This window comes from Anomaloglossus baeobatrachus, chromosome 2, assembly GCF_048569485.1.
Source record: "Anomaloglossus baeobatrachus isolate aAnoBae1 chromosome 2, aAnoBae1.hap1, whole genome shotgun sequence".
NCBI classification, from domain to species: domain Eukaryota; kingdom Metazoa; phylum Chordata; class Amphibia; order Anura; family Aromobatidae; genus Anomaloglossus; species Anomaloglossus baeobatrachus.
The window spans coordinates 511,937,413-511,952,236 of record NC_134354.1 but is presented as its reverse complement, the minus strand read 5'-3'; the positions used below and the strand labels follow the sequence as shown (position 1 = coordinate 511,952,236).

General features: G+C 43.7%; 1 protein-coding gene across 17 annotated transcripts in view; it reads right to left on the bottom strand.

Moving 5' to 3' along the window:
* The window catches only part of ABI3BP (ABI family member 3 binding protein), a 566,204-nt gene that overhangs the window by 440,693 nt on the left and 110,687 nt on the right, over window positions 1-14,824 (bottom strand). The gene's annotated exons all lie outside the window — the stretch shown is intronic.

Genomic DNA, 14,824 nt, shown 5'->3' with positions numbered 1-14,824 from the left:
ACATCAAAAACACCATGTGTACACATACTCTTCTAGTACTGAAAAGTAGAGATCAGCGAACCCAAACTGTAAAGTTTGGGATTCATACTGAACACAGACTTTTTAAAAGGTCAGTGTCAGTATTTGTGTGCTTTACGTATGCTAACCACTTGATTCAGCATCGGAGGGGCTCAGGTACACTTATTGTTTGGTTCAGTGAGAGCTGCTTGCAGTCTCTGAATGGCTCTCACTGGGGGTTAAAAACAATTCCAGATGCTGTGTGTAAGAAAAAAAACACAACCTGGGCCCTCCTTCCCCCTGACGTGCTCTGTATGTGAGCGGAGAGCTGAACTGCTCAATCAGTGGCTTCCGATTGGCTTCAGGCTCCAGGTTCAAGTTCAGGTCAAGTCCAGGTCCCGAAATGAACTGTGTATAAAGTTCGGCTGAACCAGGCAAACCCAAACTTCAATGGGTCCGCTCATCTCTACTGAAGAGTAAACATATTTTTGCAGTCATGTGACGCCCTGGCTTATCAGGTCGTCACAGGCTATTGTGCAATCTGCCCTCCTGTACAATATCCGTCTCCTACTTGGTTACGAGTCCCTGACCTTTGGTGTTGCCAAGAACAAGCTAATCAAAATCCTAGGAACACTCTGCACCACAACCACCAGACACACCAGTGGACGGCCTGAGTGGAATAGGGTCGCCCACTTGGGGGGGTTGGTTAAGGGGAGGTCAGGAGTGTCAGGAGACAGTCAGTTGTAGAGTGACTCTCAAGAGCAGAGGTCAGGAGTAGAGATGAGCCACCCCCCTAGAGTTTGAGTTCGGTTCGGTTCGTCGAACGGTGCCCCATTCGACGAGCCGTTCGTAGAACAGTTCGTCGAACTCACGAACCCCATAGGAAACAATGGGAGGCAATCACAAACACATAAAAACACCTGGAAAACACCCTCAAAGTTGGCCAAAAGGTGCCAAACAACTCCCAAGACAACACAAACACATGGGAAAGTGACAAGGATAAATACTCATGCAAAAACTAAACAGCTGGACGAGGAAAAAGAGGAGGAGATACAGATATAGGCATGGCATGCCCTTCTAAAATCATGTAAAACACAGCAAGGGGACTCCAAGCAGACTCTCCCTTTTTTCCAAAAATTGGTCCCCACAGACACCCCTTCAGTGGCAGCACTTGTGCCCCAGTTGTACACATCACAGGTAGATTTGCATCAAGCACATTCAAAAATACGCCATCTTTAACTGTCCCCAGGATGACACCGGGGTGGGTAGCAAAGTCTTTGCTGAACCATGACTTGTTCATCTTGGCTCATTTTTAAAAACACCGCAAGGGTTACTCCAAGCGGAGTCTCCCTTTTTTCCAAAAAGTGGGCCACACAGACACGCCTTAAGTGGCAGCACTTGTGCCCCAGTTGTACACTTCACAGGTAGATTTTCATCAAGCGCATTCAAAAATACGCCAGCCTTAACTGTCCCCTGGATGGCACCGGGGTAGGTAGCAAAGTCTTTGCTGATCCCAGATCTGTTCATCTTGGATCAGTTTTAGAAACACTGCAAGCAAGGGTTACTCCAAGCGGAATCTCCTTTTTTTCCAAAAAATTGGGCCACACAGACACCCCTTCAGTGGCAGCACTTGTGCCCCTGTTGTACACTTCACAGGTAGATTTGCATCATGCACATTCCAAAATACGCCAGCCTTAGCTGTCCCCAGGATGACACAGGGATAGGTAGCAAAGTCTTTGCAGAACCATGACTTGTTCATCTTGGCTCGTTTTTAAAAACACAGCAGGGGGACTCCAAGCAGAGTCTCCCTTTTTTCCAAAAATTGGGCCACAGACACCACTTTAGTGGCAGCACTTTTGGCCCAATTGCAAACATGACAGGTACATTTGCATCAAGCACATTCCAAATACACAAGCATTTACTCTCCCCAGGATGACACAGGGGTAGTAAAGTCCTTGCGGATCCATGACTTGTTCATTTTGATGAACGTTAGTCTGTCCACATTGTCACTGGACAGACGCGTGCACTTATCTGTCAGCACACACCCAGCAGCACTGAAGACACGTTCAGAGAAAACGCTGGCAGCTGGACACGACAAGATCTCCAAGGCGTAAGTGGCGAGCTCAGGCCATTTTTCAAGATTTGATGCCCAAAATGAGCAAGGCTCCATTTGCAAAGTCATGTCATCCATGTTCATTTGGAGATACTCCTGTATCATCCTCTGCAGCCGTTGACTATGTGTCAGACTTCTTGTCTCTGTTGGCCTTGCAGAGGATGGTCTAAAAAAATTATGAAACGATTCAATAAAATTGCTGCTACCAGCACCAGATATGGTGCTGCTGGTACGGTCAGAATGTTGATGACGAGATCGTCCCATATTTGTCAAGTTACAACTAGGAAATTCACTCCGTGCGCCACTGGGGTTTGGTGGAAAAGCCGAGCTGTGATTGAATAACAGCTTCTGCTGATACTCCTGCATACGTGCGTCCCTTTCTATGGCTGGAATTATTTCACAAAATTTGGACTTGTACCGGGGATCTAATAGTGAGGCAACCCAGTAGTCATCATCACTTCTAATTCTGACAATCCGAGGGTCATGTATGTTGTAGGTAGTGCAGCAAGAAGGCGCTCTTGTGTCTTGCGCATCCATGCGGACCAAGTCCTTGCTGTGTTTGTGGCATAGAGGTGCTAACCGTTCTTTCTTCCTCTGACATCTCCCCCCAACCTCCTTCAACTGAAATGTGACCAAGATCTCCCTCATCTGCTGAGTCTTCCATGTCCATGGACAGTTCGTCCTCCATTTCTTCATGTTCTCCTGTACCTTCCTCAACATTTTGTCTGCTACCATGCGCCCTTGTTAATCTCTCTCCCCCACCGTCCCATGCCTGCCGCCTTGGTGATGATGAACATCTGGACCTTGGTGATGTTGTTATCCCTTGCGCATATGAATCCTCATGTACTTCCTCCCCTTCGTGTTGAACCACCCCCTGACTCCGAATAGTGTTTAGCGTGTGCTCCAGCATGAAAATGACTGGAATTGTCATGCTGATAATGGCATTGTCAGCGCTAAACATATTCGTCGCCATGTCGAAACTGTGCAGAAGGGTGCATAGGTCCTTGATCTGAGACCACTCCATCAGGATGATCTTCCCCACCTCTGCATCTCGTTGGCCCAGGCTATACGTCATGACGTTTTGCACCAGTGCTCGGCGGTGCTGCCACAGTCGCTGTAACATGTAGAGAGTCGAATTCCAGCGTGTCGGCACATCGCATTTCAGGCGATGAACCGGCAGGCCAAAAGACTTCTGGAGCGATGCAAGTCGCTCAGCTGCGGTGGTTGAATGGCGGAAGTGAGCAGACAGTTTTTGTGCCCTGTTCAGAAGGCCATCAAGGCCATACAAGGCACGTGTGTCACCTTGCCCAGGCGAAGGGCCGCACCCAGGTTTGCAGCATTGTCGCACACGGCCTTACCTGGCTGCGGGTTAAGTGGAGACAACCATTTATGAAACTCGGACATCAGAGCTGCCCACAACTCAGCCGCTGTGTGTCTCTTATTTCCAAGACATTTCAAGCTAAAGACCGCCTGATGCCGTTGCGCTCTGCTGCCAGCATAGTGAGGAGGTGTGCGTGATTCCTTGTGTACACTTACAACGCTGGTGGCTTGACCAGGCAGGCTTGGGGCGGAGGTGGAGGACCCAGACGAGGTTGAGGAGGCAGAAGCATTGGAGGAACTTATACATACAGAGGATTGACGCACAAGTCGTGGGGACGACAAGACTTGTTCAGTAGACCCTTCTCCATCTATCACCATAGTTACCCAGTGCCCAGTCAGCGACATGTAACGCCCCTGTCCATGCTTACTGGTCCAAGTATCGGTGCTGAAATGCACCCGTTTACACACAGAGTTTCTCAAGGAAGCGGTGATGTTGTGTGCGACATGCTGGTGTAGCGCAGGCACACCTTTCTTGGAGAAGTAGTGGTGACTGGGCATGTGGTACTGGGGCACTGCGACGGACATAAGGTCTCGAAAATCCTCTGTGTCCACCAGGCGAAAAGGCAGCATTTCCGTAGCCAAGAGCTTACAGAGGGATAAAGTCAATGGGTCGCAGGAAATGGCCTTTTATTTGTCCACATCTGAGGGACAGAGATCTGGATGCTGTGTGTAGACAGTGGTGAGTAGGGTGTCCCTGGAAAACTGCAGGTTTGTGAGGAAAGTACAGGCGTAGACATGATGTTGCCTTCATCCAACGTTGGTGCTATTGATGTCTGAGAGAGCTGTACACATGCACTTGTTTCCCCTTCCAAACCAACTGACGACCTAACAAGCAAACTGCCTGTTGCGGTTACAGTGGTGGAAGGTGTGCGTGGAAAAACAGGTGTGACAGCTGTCCCCCCAGTAATAGAAGATGAAGAGCGCGCGGATGCACTGGAAGGGGCAGGCGGTGGTTGGCCCGCTACGCTAGGCCGCATTGCAGCACAGTGAGCTTCCCACTGGGAATTATGCTTGGTATTCACGTGACGATTCATGGAAGAAGTTGTCAAACTGGTGAGCTTTTTGCCTCTACTTATAGATTCCCGACAAATTTTACAGATCAAATGATTTGGGAGAACCTTTGCAAGGTCAAAAAAGGACCAGGCTAAGCAAGGCTTAGAGGACATGCGACCTCCAGAGCCACCACGACTTGTGCTCAGAGGCAGAGTGGTGGCTGAGGATGCAGTTGTAGCCGTGCTACCAGTACTCCGACTCTGTCCAGGAAGGCGCAAGGTAACTTCGTCGTCAGTTGCATCCTCCTCCACCGCCTCTGTTGACCTCCTCAAGTGCCTGACTGTGGGTTGACAGTAAGTGGGATCTAAAACTTCATCATCAAGTGTTGTGTTTGCACTTCCCTCGCCCTCAGACCTAGCCTCTTCCTGCCCTGACCAAACATTTAAGTTGTCATCCCAATCTGGTATCTGCGTCTCATCGTCATCAGTATGTTCCTCATTGTCTCCACCAACAGGTGTTACAGTTTGGGAATGAGGGTCTACATTATGCTCAGAAAGTTGGTCATAAGGGCCTGAATCTGAGTCACAAAGGTTCTGGGCATCACTGCAGACCATTTCCTGGTCTGTACTCACTGTAGCTTGGGAGCAGACCTCTGATTCACAGGCTATAGTGTGACTGAACAGCTCTGCAGACTCAACCATCTCTGGTACACCATACTGTGCAGGGCGGGTGGAGACTTGATAGCTGGGAGAAAGCAATTGTGATTGGGATGACAACTCAGAGGACTGGTTTTTTTAATGTGGTAGTTGAGGTGGTGGAGAGGGCACTTGTTGGAGCACTTGAGATCCATTCAAGCATGTTCTTTTTTTGTGCATCATCTACCTTTCTTACAGTTGTTCGGGTCCGTAAAAAAGGGAGCACATCGGATTGTCCACGGAAAGTAGTAGACATCTTACTTTTGCTTGAAGATGGCTTATCTTCAGTAGATGTTAATGTAGCTTTGCCACCTTCCCCACGGACACAAACTTTTTTTCTTTTTCCAACACGCCTGTTCCCCTTTCCAACAGCATCTGTCCTTTTGCCACTCATTTTGTTAGCGACAAGATTAGTCACTTACAATGTGGTAGCAAAAATTGAGAGGTGGTGTAGATTTCAGAGGTGGTGTAACTTTATTGACAGCTGAAGAACCAACACTGACTATCCATGACAATGCAACTATGGCCCTAAAACTGGCAGCACTGTTTGCTATAAAAATAGCGTAGCAAAATGTGCATGAGGGTAGAAAGCAGAGGTGGTGGAAAATGCTTGGCACCGGTGGGACACAAAATTAGTAGAGCAGCCACCTTTTTGGATGCCACTTATGTCCAGCACTGTTTGCTATAAAAATAGCGTAGCAAAATGTGCATCAGGGTTTAATGCAGAGGTGCTGGCAAATGCTTGACACCAGTGGGACACAAAATTAGTAGAGCAGCCACCTTTTTGGATGCCACTTATGTCCAGCACTGTTTGCTATAAAAATAGCGTGGCAAAAGTGGGCAGGTGTGTACAGTGGCTGGGTTCTCTGGGTCAGTGGACAGGAAAGCAAGCCTCACTTTCTATCCCTCCTAATGGTGAAATGCAGCAAGGAATTCCCTGAGCTTAGGTACACAGACGCTGTTATCTGAAGCTGTATACAGCGTTTCCACAGACCTGACTGTCACCTATGGCTCTGAGCCAGAGAAAATGAGCCCTGAAAAGGACTGAAATAAACTTCTGTCCCTAATCTGTAGAGTCCTGTGTGTGTAGCGTACACAGCCGGAGCGGCGCCATGAGCTGCGTGAGCGGTGACTATCACCTACACGCAGAAAGCAGATAATGGCGCCGTGAGAGAAAATGCCCGTATTTATAATGCAAGGACATGTGACATGGACAGCCTATGACACATGCCCTTGCTTGTCTGGCAAAAAATACCACTTAGCTGTGTGTGTTTCTGGGATTGGCTGACATGCTGGCCTGCCCCACTGCACGCGCGCTTAGGGAAAAAAAAAAAAGGCGATCGCCATTATCCCAGCAGCACTGATCTAAACGTGGCCGCCCCCGCACACTATATGCTGAAATTAGATAATAGTGTGAATCACAGAGTGACTCACACTATTACAGTGAAAAGCCAGCTAGTAAATAGCTAGGCTTTTTGCTGATCGAACTGTTCTCGAACGTAACTCGAGCTATCGAGCTTTAAGCATAAAGCTCGCGTTCGATCTCGAGCACCCCCAAAATCACTCGAACATGAAATTGGTGAACCTCGAACATCGCTCAACTCTAGTCAGGAGCTGGGCACCTTGAGACTACGAGGTGGCAGATGTTGGTCTGGGCCTGGTAGGAGCTGGACCCCGGTAGCAGGGGATCGTGACAAGGGGCATGGACTGTCGAGGAGGACAGCCGGCGGCCTTCTGCCATCACCGGGCAGGGGCCAGGGCACAACGGGGTACGTGGACCCTAGGTCCGGAAGTAGCTTCAGGCTTCTTGGCAATTTACCCGACGAGGACGGAGCCTTCAAGATCCATTCTCCACCTGCTCCAAAATCGGGGTACTAGCGCAATGAGGGGGATAGGACTTTCCCACTACACGGTCCAGAAAATCCCAAGCGTGAACCCTGAGAGAAAGCTCACCCAGTTAGCCATACTGGTGAGTGGGACCCGATTAGTTTCACACTAAAGGGACCAACTAGAAATGAGGTGCCAAGGCAAAGGTCACAGACTAAAAGGCAACACCAACGGGCACGGGATCCAGGCGTGCTCCCTCCCAGCGGCAGCGGTGTCAAGAACTTTGGTTTACCACAGTTGTCGGTGTCAGTGTTATTGGACTGAGTGAGTACATAAGTGACCCCTACCGTCCCAACGGCACCTCCCCGTCACCATCACCGAGTCCCAGGGCATTCCCCCTACCCGTGGAGGGGTTAAACACCTGGCTGCCCACACCATCGCCACCGGGTACTCCCAATCGCAGCAGTGGTACTCCATCTTACCACGCACCATGGGTGGCGTCACGAACTTTCCACACCATCCCCTGTAAATACTCCCCCTTTATTCCGAGTGGCTGCGTGACCCTGACCCTCGGGTCTGGAGACCCCTCGAGCCAAAGCGGAACCAGATCCGAGCAGCCCGGCTGCTGACACGGGAGCGGCACAATTGCAAAGTGACACTAAGTTACAATGTTAATAACTGTGGTATTTGAAAAAAAATACCATTGGAGTTTTTCATACAGTTTTTGTAGCCAACTACTTAAGCATATCTAGAAACAAGCATGAAGGGAGTGATTCATAAAAACAGTTTAAATCAGAAATCTGGTGTAAAACTATTTGAAATTTTGGAAAAGCTTAGTAAGAGTGAGTGTGGCCAAGTGCAGCCAATTCATCATAATTTACACCGCAAAAGTGGTGTACATTACAATGGAAATGTATTCCAGCTAACAAATGCAGGCTATTTTTAGCACTGGCCCACTGTAGCTGAAAGATGCGCCAATTCATTAATAGAAGGATGCTTCTTAATGAATTTGATGCATCCTACTCTAGCACATCAAGGATAAAGACTGGCATAGAAACACCATTCTTGATTACATTGGCCCCTAAGAGTTTTTCTTTATATTGCCTTTTGACTTGGGCTCTAGTGTGCTTGAAATTACCCTCATCTTTTTTACCCTTATTCCACTGACAGCTCTGGATCCAGAGCATTTGACATTAGTAATCCTGCTAATTAGTGATGAGCGAGTAATAAAACGCTTGAGTGCTTGGCACTCGAATTGAGCAGGTCGGAAGCTCGGATTGGCGCGACTCATGTACCGAGTATAATGGCAGTCAAAGGGGAACGCCAACATTTTTCGAAAGACAGAAAAATTGTCTCGCTCTGTCTCTCTTTCCGGGTGTGTCGAGCTCTTGCAAGATACTTGATGGAGTATGGAGCGTCTTGAGCACCCTGATGCTGGATCGAGTACCGAGATGCGCCAAGCTGTGCCGAGCACGCTCGCTGATCACTACTGCTAATCCATAAATATCAGTCTCTCAAGGACACAGCTGTTGAAGTTCTGTATCTCATGCAGCCATGTCTTATGCCATGTATTATTTCAATTGATTTTACCTATTTAAATGAGGAAACATAAGTTCAAAATGTTGGCTTTTTATATCTACTCTGTTGATATAATTTTTAAATTTGCTTGTTCATGACCATGACTAATAAAAATAGCGTAAACTTATCAATATAAAAATATACCATGGAAAGAAAGCCCAAGTTCAGCTCAAGACTTTTCTAAAAGTGTACACAGGGTTAAATAAAATAGATACCACAATTGCATTCAAGTATGTAAAGAACATTTTGGAGCAGTTGAGCCTTCATATAATGGGACAAGTCCATAAATTGTTGGTTGCCCATATGTAAGACATTTATAAAACATGCTGTCAGTCTACAATCTGTTCATTTTACTTATATAATATTAAACATACCATCCTTTTAATGGTGTCTAGACTATTTTTGGACAGAGGAATTCTAGGGGATGTGCTGATGGATTGACTGTTAGGGCATGGACTAAGATTTGGGTTTCCTCCATACTGGCTTGGCAATTTATATGAATTATATTTAACTCATATTGAATTACTCACACACACTCCTTGTTACACTACCAGTCTTCTACTTCTCTCAGAGTAACATTCATACCTATGCTAGATCGCAGAGAACAACTTTCCTGGTATTTTCATTCTTTTTAGTCCTCCTATGTTTCACTTACTGTATATATCTTTCTTGTATTTCAAAGAAATAATACAATATGCTATACTTTTAGTATATACTGTATTATGTGACTTTGTTAATTTTTAATTATTGCTTGGACCAGTTTAAGTATATTTTTCATGTAAAGGTAGAGTACACAAATGAACAAACTTTACTTTGTAGGCCATTGTTCTGCATTTACAAGGAAATACAAATTTTGCCTGCCAAAATGCACTGGATGGCTAATAGCAGTTCAGATTAAATGCAGAATGTTTTTTAAAGACCCCCTTCACACGTCAGTGATTCTGGTACATATGTTACTGTTTTCTCACGTACCAGAATTATGGACAGACGCAGACCCATTAAAATCAATGAGTTTGTGCAAACATCAGTGATTTTTTTCACTGACGTGTTTCCGTGCATCGTATACTCATGTCCGTGTGCTCTGCATGGAGACAAGTCCATTTTTTTCTGGCATCACTGATGTCCCACGGACCACACTATGGTGTGATCCGTGAAACACATAACAGAAAAAACACATACATTTAAAATAAAAAGCTTTTTATACTCACCTTCTCTAGCACTGCTGTCTCCGGGCGCTGCTGTCTCCTGCTTCCAGGCCGGCTAATTATTCTCATGCATATGCACTGCACAGCCGACCCGTCACTAACAGCAGAGGGGAGACCGCAGTGGCCAGACACAGCATCGCGGGAGACTTCAGCACCACAGACATCATGGCGTGGACAGTTGAGTATAAGTACCTGATCTCTGTGTATGATCACGGATAGCACACAGAGATCCCACATGTACCAAAATCACGGCACATGTAGGGAAATACGAACCTTTAACACGTCAGTGAAAAACGTCTGTGTTCTTCACTGACATGTGAAGGACGCCTCAAAGGGTTGTGTGAATGATGTGTAATTAGATATTCACCTGTTCAGTTCACTATCAATCATGAGAATAAATTAGCCATGAGCATATACAGTATGCTGCTGACTGAAGATACAACTCTTGTAATATTAGTTATCATGGGGTTACACAAGCCGATGGGTGCTGTTAAATTAGTAGTTTAATAGCCTGTTTTGAAAGGATGACCACTAGTGAGGGGCGAATAGTAACTATTCGTGTTCGAATAATGCTTAACAAATGCCGAGTACTATTCCAGTATTCGTCACAACAAGAAAAATGCTATACAGGTAACTAGATATATAGCATTGCTGGTATTGCAATTGATATACCCGTCAATATTATACTCCTTTTGGTAGCAGATGAATAAAAAACTTTTATATTGTCCATGTGTTTATAACATGTGCAGACAGTATGTCCACATTCATAAGAGCCATTGACTGACAGCCAGGTGCTTTCTGTGGATTTCATCACGGTTTTTGCCATCAACAACAGACTCTGCTCGGTCCAGCATCCAGCCAGCATAATTCCGCTGCAGCAGTCTGTTCTTGATGGCTTTTTTTTTCTCTATTATAGCAGAAATCCAGAGTAGAATTCCTTCTACACCTGATCAGATGTTACCTGTATAGCATGTAATCTCCAATATGTGGGTTGCACCAGTGGGCCTTTAAAAATATCAATTTGGCACCATTTGTCTGATGCAACCAACAAAATTATTTATAACAGTTCAGCTATTATTAAGCACTTTATTAAAACACACAATGGTAACACCACTGATTTTTGAGTTATAGGTATTGAACGTGTGAAGCCATGATTTTGTGAGGGAGATATAAAACGCAAACTAATTAATAGGGAAACTTGGTGGATGTATTTATTAAAGACCAGAACACCATTAGCTGTGAACATTCGCCAAGACCTCATTTTCCATTACTAGAAGTTTTGTGGTTTTACTGGTTTGACCCACACCCACCAATTATCTAGTATTATATATAAACATGGATGTAACATCTTCCGTATGTTTTATATATGCAATGACTAAGGCTCCTTAGCCGAAACGCATCTGAACTTTTTTTATGTGAGAAGCTGCGATTTCTAAATCTTATATGTTTTGCCTTATAAAATAAAGAACTTTTTCTGAAGATTTTTTGCTGGACAGACCCTTTTTTATAGGTGGTAATTTGGTTTCGTACAGCACACACTAGTGAATTGCCAGGATAGCTGTATAGTGATGAAGTAATTACTCTATCACACAATGTTGAGATTTATAGTTACTCATCGCATTCAATGTAATTTCTCCTACACATTGTATTATCGGAAGTATTCTTTGTTGTAGCACCTTTCTGGCTGTATGTATTTAAACAGTTGTTGCAGCATATATTTTTTTTAGAATATTTTGGATAAGAAAATCTATAAATTTACAGTATCTGAGTAAAGTCTGGCAAGCTTTCCTCTGCTAGTTGTGAGCAGAGCATATACATCTGTAAAATGTAAAAGTTATCTAAAATCTACTACTTGGCTTGTACACTCAGATTGTACGATTATGGGATTACTGTATTCAGACAAATTTCCTCTAATATAATATAATACGCTGCTTAATGTGAGCAGAATACCTGGCTCAAGGCACAGGACTAACATAATCCATACTAAAACCCTTCAGACCTCTGTTACTTAAGTTTAGTGTCATACTCAGTATTACTCTAAGAAGATGTTAGGCAAATAAGTGCTTTAAACATTTGCCAGCATTCTTCTATATTTAAAGAGCGTTTTCATAGTTGAGAGAAAACAAGCTGATAACTAGAAATGACAACTATTAGAGACAGTTATTACGTGCCTATTATTTATAATACAGGGCTCTATTTCTAAGTGTAAAGTTGGGTTTACTTGATGACCACGTTATTTAATTTTTTAATACAATTTTATGTTAAAGGGTTTGTCCAGGACTAATTGATGACCTATTCTTAGGCTAGGTCATCAATGTCTTATCGTTGAGGGTGCGACATCCAGCACCCCTGCCGATTAGTTGTTCACAGTGTTTCTGGCAGCTGGAACTTCTCAGTTGTAGAGGTGCACACTGTAGCTCCATCAACTGTATAATGGGCACAAATGAATACTGCATATATTCCCTCTATTTGAATTAATAGGGGGCAGATGTGCTGTACTTGGATGCCACTGACACCGGGAATCTGATCTGTGAGGCTGCCAGTGTTTCACCCCCACTGATCTGCTGTTTACTAGTTCTCTAGTGACAATCTCCTGTTGATTAAAACAGTGAATTTTTCAAAACTACAGTAAGCAGTCCAGTAAGTTACACATCGCTGTAATTGATGTCTCTGCCCCTACATAATGTTATTCTCAGATTAGGTGGCAAAACCCTGGTGATAGATTGTCTTTAACCCTTTCACTACCCAACTTGTTTTTTATTTTCCTGTCCAGGTCAAATTTTACAATTCTAAGCAGTTTCATATTAGGAGGTTAGAACGCTGGAACCGCTTCAACGAGTCCCAGTGACTCTGAGTCAGTTTTTTCATGACATATTGCACTTTATGATAGTGGTAAATTCAGGTAAATATTTTACATGTTTAATTGTCAAAAAATCAGAAATTTGTTAAAAATTTAGAAAATGTCACAATTTTGAAATTAATTTTTGAGTTATGTCACACAAAATAGTTAATACATAACATTTCCCACATGTCTACTTTACATATGCACCATTTTTTGAAAAATTATTTTTTTGTTAGGAAGTTCGAAGAGTTAAAAGTTTATCAGCAGTTTCTAATTTTTCCAACCAAGTTTACAAAACAAATTTTTTAGAGACCACATCACGTTTGAAGTGACTTTCAAGGCCTTATGTGACAAAAATACGAAAAAGTGACACCATTCTAAAAACTGCACCCCTCAAAGGGCTAAAAACCATATTTAAGAAGTTTATTAACCCATCAAGTGCTTCATATGAAGTAAGGCAATGTGGCCTAAATTTTGCATTTTCACAAAGGTAAAAGGAGAAAATGCACCATAAAATTTGTTGTGTAATTTCTCCTGAGTGCACTAATACCTCAGATGTGGTGGAAAACTACTGTTTGAGCACACAAAAAGGCTCAGAAGGGAAGAAGTACCAGTTAACCTTTAGAATGCAAAATTATCCAGCATCAACAGTTGATACCATGTCATGTTTGCAGAGCCCCTGAAGTGCCTAAACAGTGGAAACCCAACCCCCCTACAAGTGACACCATTTTGGAAACTAGACCCCACCCCAATTAATTTATTTAGATGTGTGGTGAACACCTTCAGCCTAAAAAATAAACAAAAACATAATTTTCCCACAAAAAAATTGTTTTAGCCTGAAATTTTGCATTTTCACAAGGGTAACTTGAGAAAATGCACTGTTCAATTTGATGGACAATTTCTCCTGAGTACACCGGTACCCCATATGTGGTGTAAAAATACTCTTTTGGTGCATGGCAGGGCTTGGAAGGTAAGGACTTTTGGAGAGCAAAATTGTATGAAATTGATAGCGGAAGCCATGTTGCATTTGCAGATTCCATGTTGTGCCTAAACAGTGGAAACCTCCCACAAGTGACCCCATTTTGTAAGGTATACTCCTCATGGAACTTATCTAGATGTGTGGTTTGCATCTTGAACCCCCAGAGGCTTCACAGAAATTTATAATGTTGAGTCATAATAATAAAAAAATCAAATTTTTCCCAGAAAAATATTGTTTTAGCCTCAAATTTTGTATTTTCCCAAGGGTGATGGAGAAAATGCACCATACAATTGTACAATTTCTTCTGAGAACACTGATACCCTATACAGTGCCTTGCGAAAGTATTCGGCCCCTCTGAATTTTTCAAACATAAAGATAAAAAAATTTAATTTTATGGTGAAGAATCAACAACAAGTGGGACACAATTGTGAAGGTGAACGAAATATATTATTTAAATTTTTTGTAAAAAATAAAAAACTGAAAATTGGGGCGTACAATATTATTTGTCCCCTTTACTTTCAGTGCAGCAAACTTACTCCAGAAATTCATTGAGGATCTCTGAATGATCCAATGTTGTCCTAAATGACTGATGATGATAAATATAAGTCACCTGTGTGTAATCAAGTGTCCGTATAAATGCACCTGCTCTGTGATAGTCTCAGTGTTCTGTTTAAAGCACAGAAAGCATCATGAAGACCAAGGAACACAACAGGCAGGTCCGTGATACTGTTGTAGAGAATTTTAAAGCCAGATTTGGTTAAAAAAGGTTTCAAAACTTTAAACATCTCAAGAAGCACTGTGCAAGCGATCATATTGAAATGGAAGGAGTATCATACCACTGCAAATCTACCAAGACCCGGCCGTCCCTCAAAAATTTCATGTCAAACAAGGAGAAGACTGTTCAGAGATGCAGCCAAGAGGCCCATGATCACTCTGGATAAACTGCAGAGATCTACAGCTGAGGTGGGAGAGTCTGTCCATAGGACAACAATCAGTCATTCACTGCACAAATCTGGCCTTTATGGAAGAGTGACAAGAAGAAAGCCATTTCTCAAAGATATCCATAAAATGTGTCATTTAAAGTTTGCCACAAGCCACCTGGGAGACACACCAAACATGTGGAAGAAGGTGCACTGGTCATATGAAACCAAAATCGAACTTTTTGGGAACAATGCCAAACGATATGTTTGGCGTAAAAGCAACACAGCTCATCAC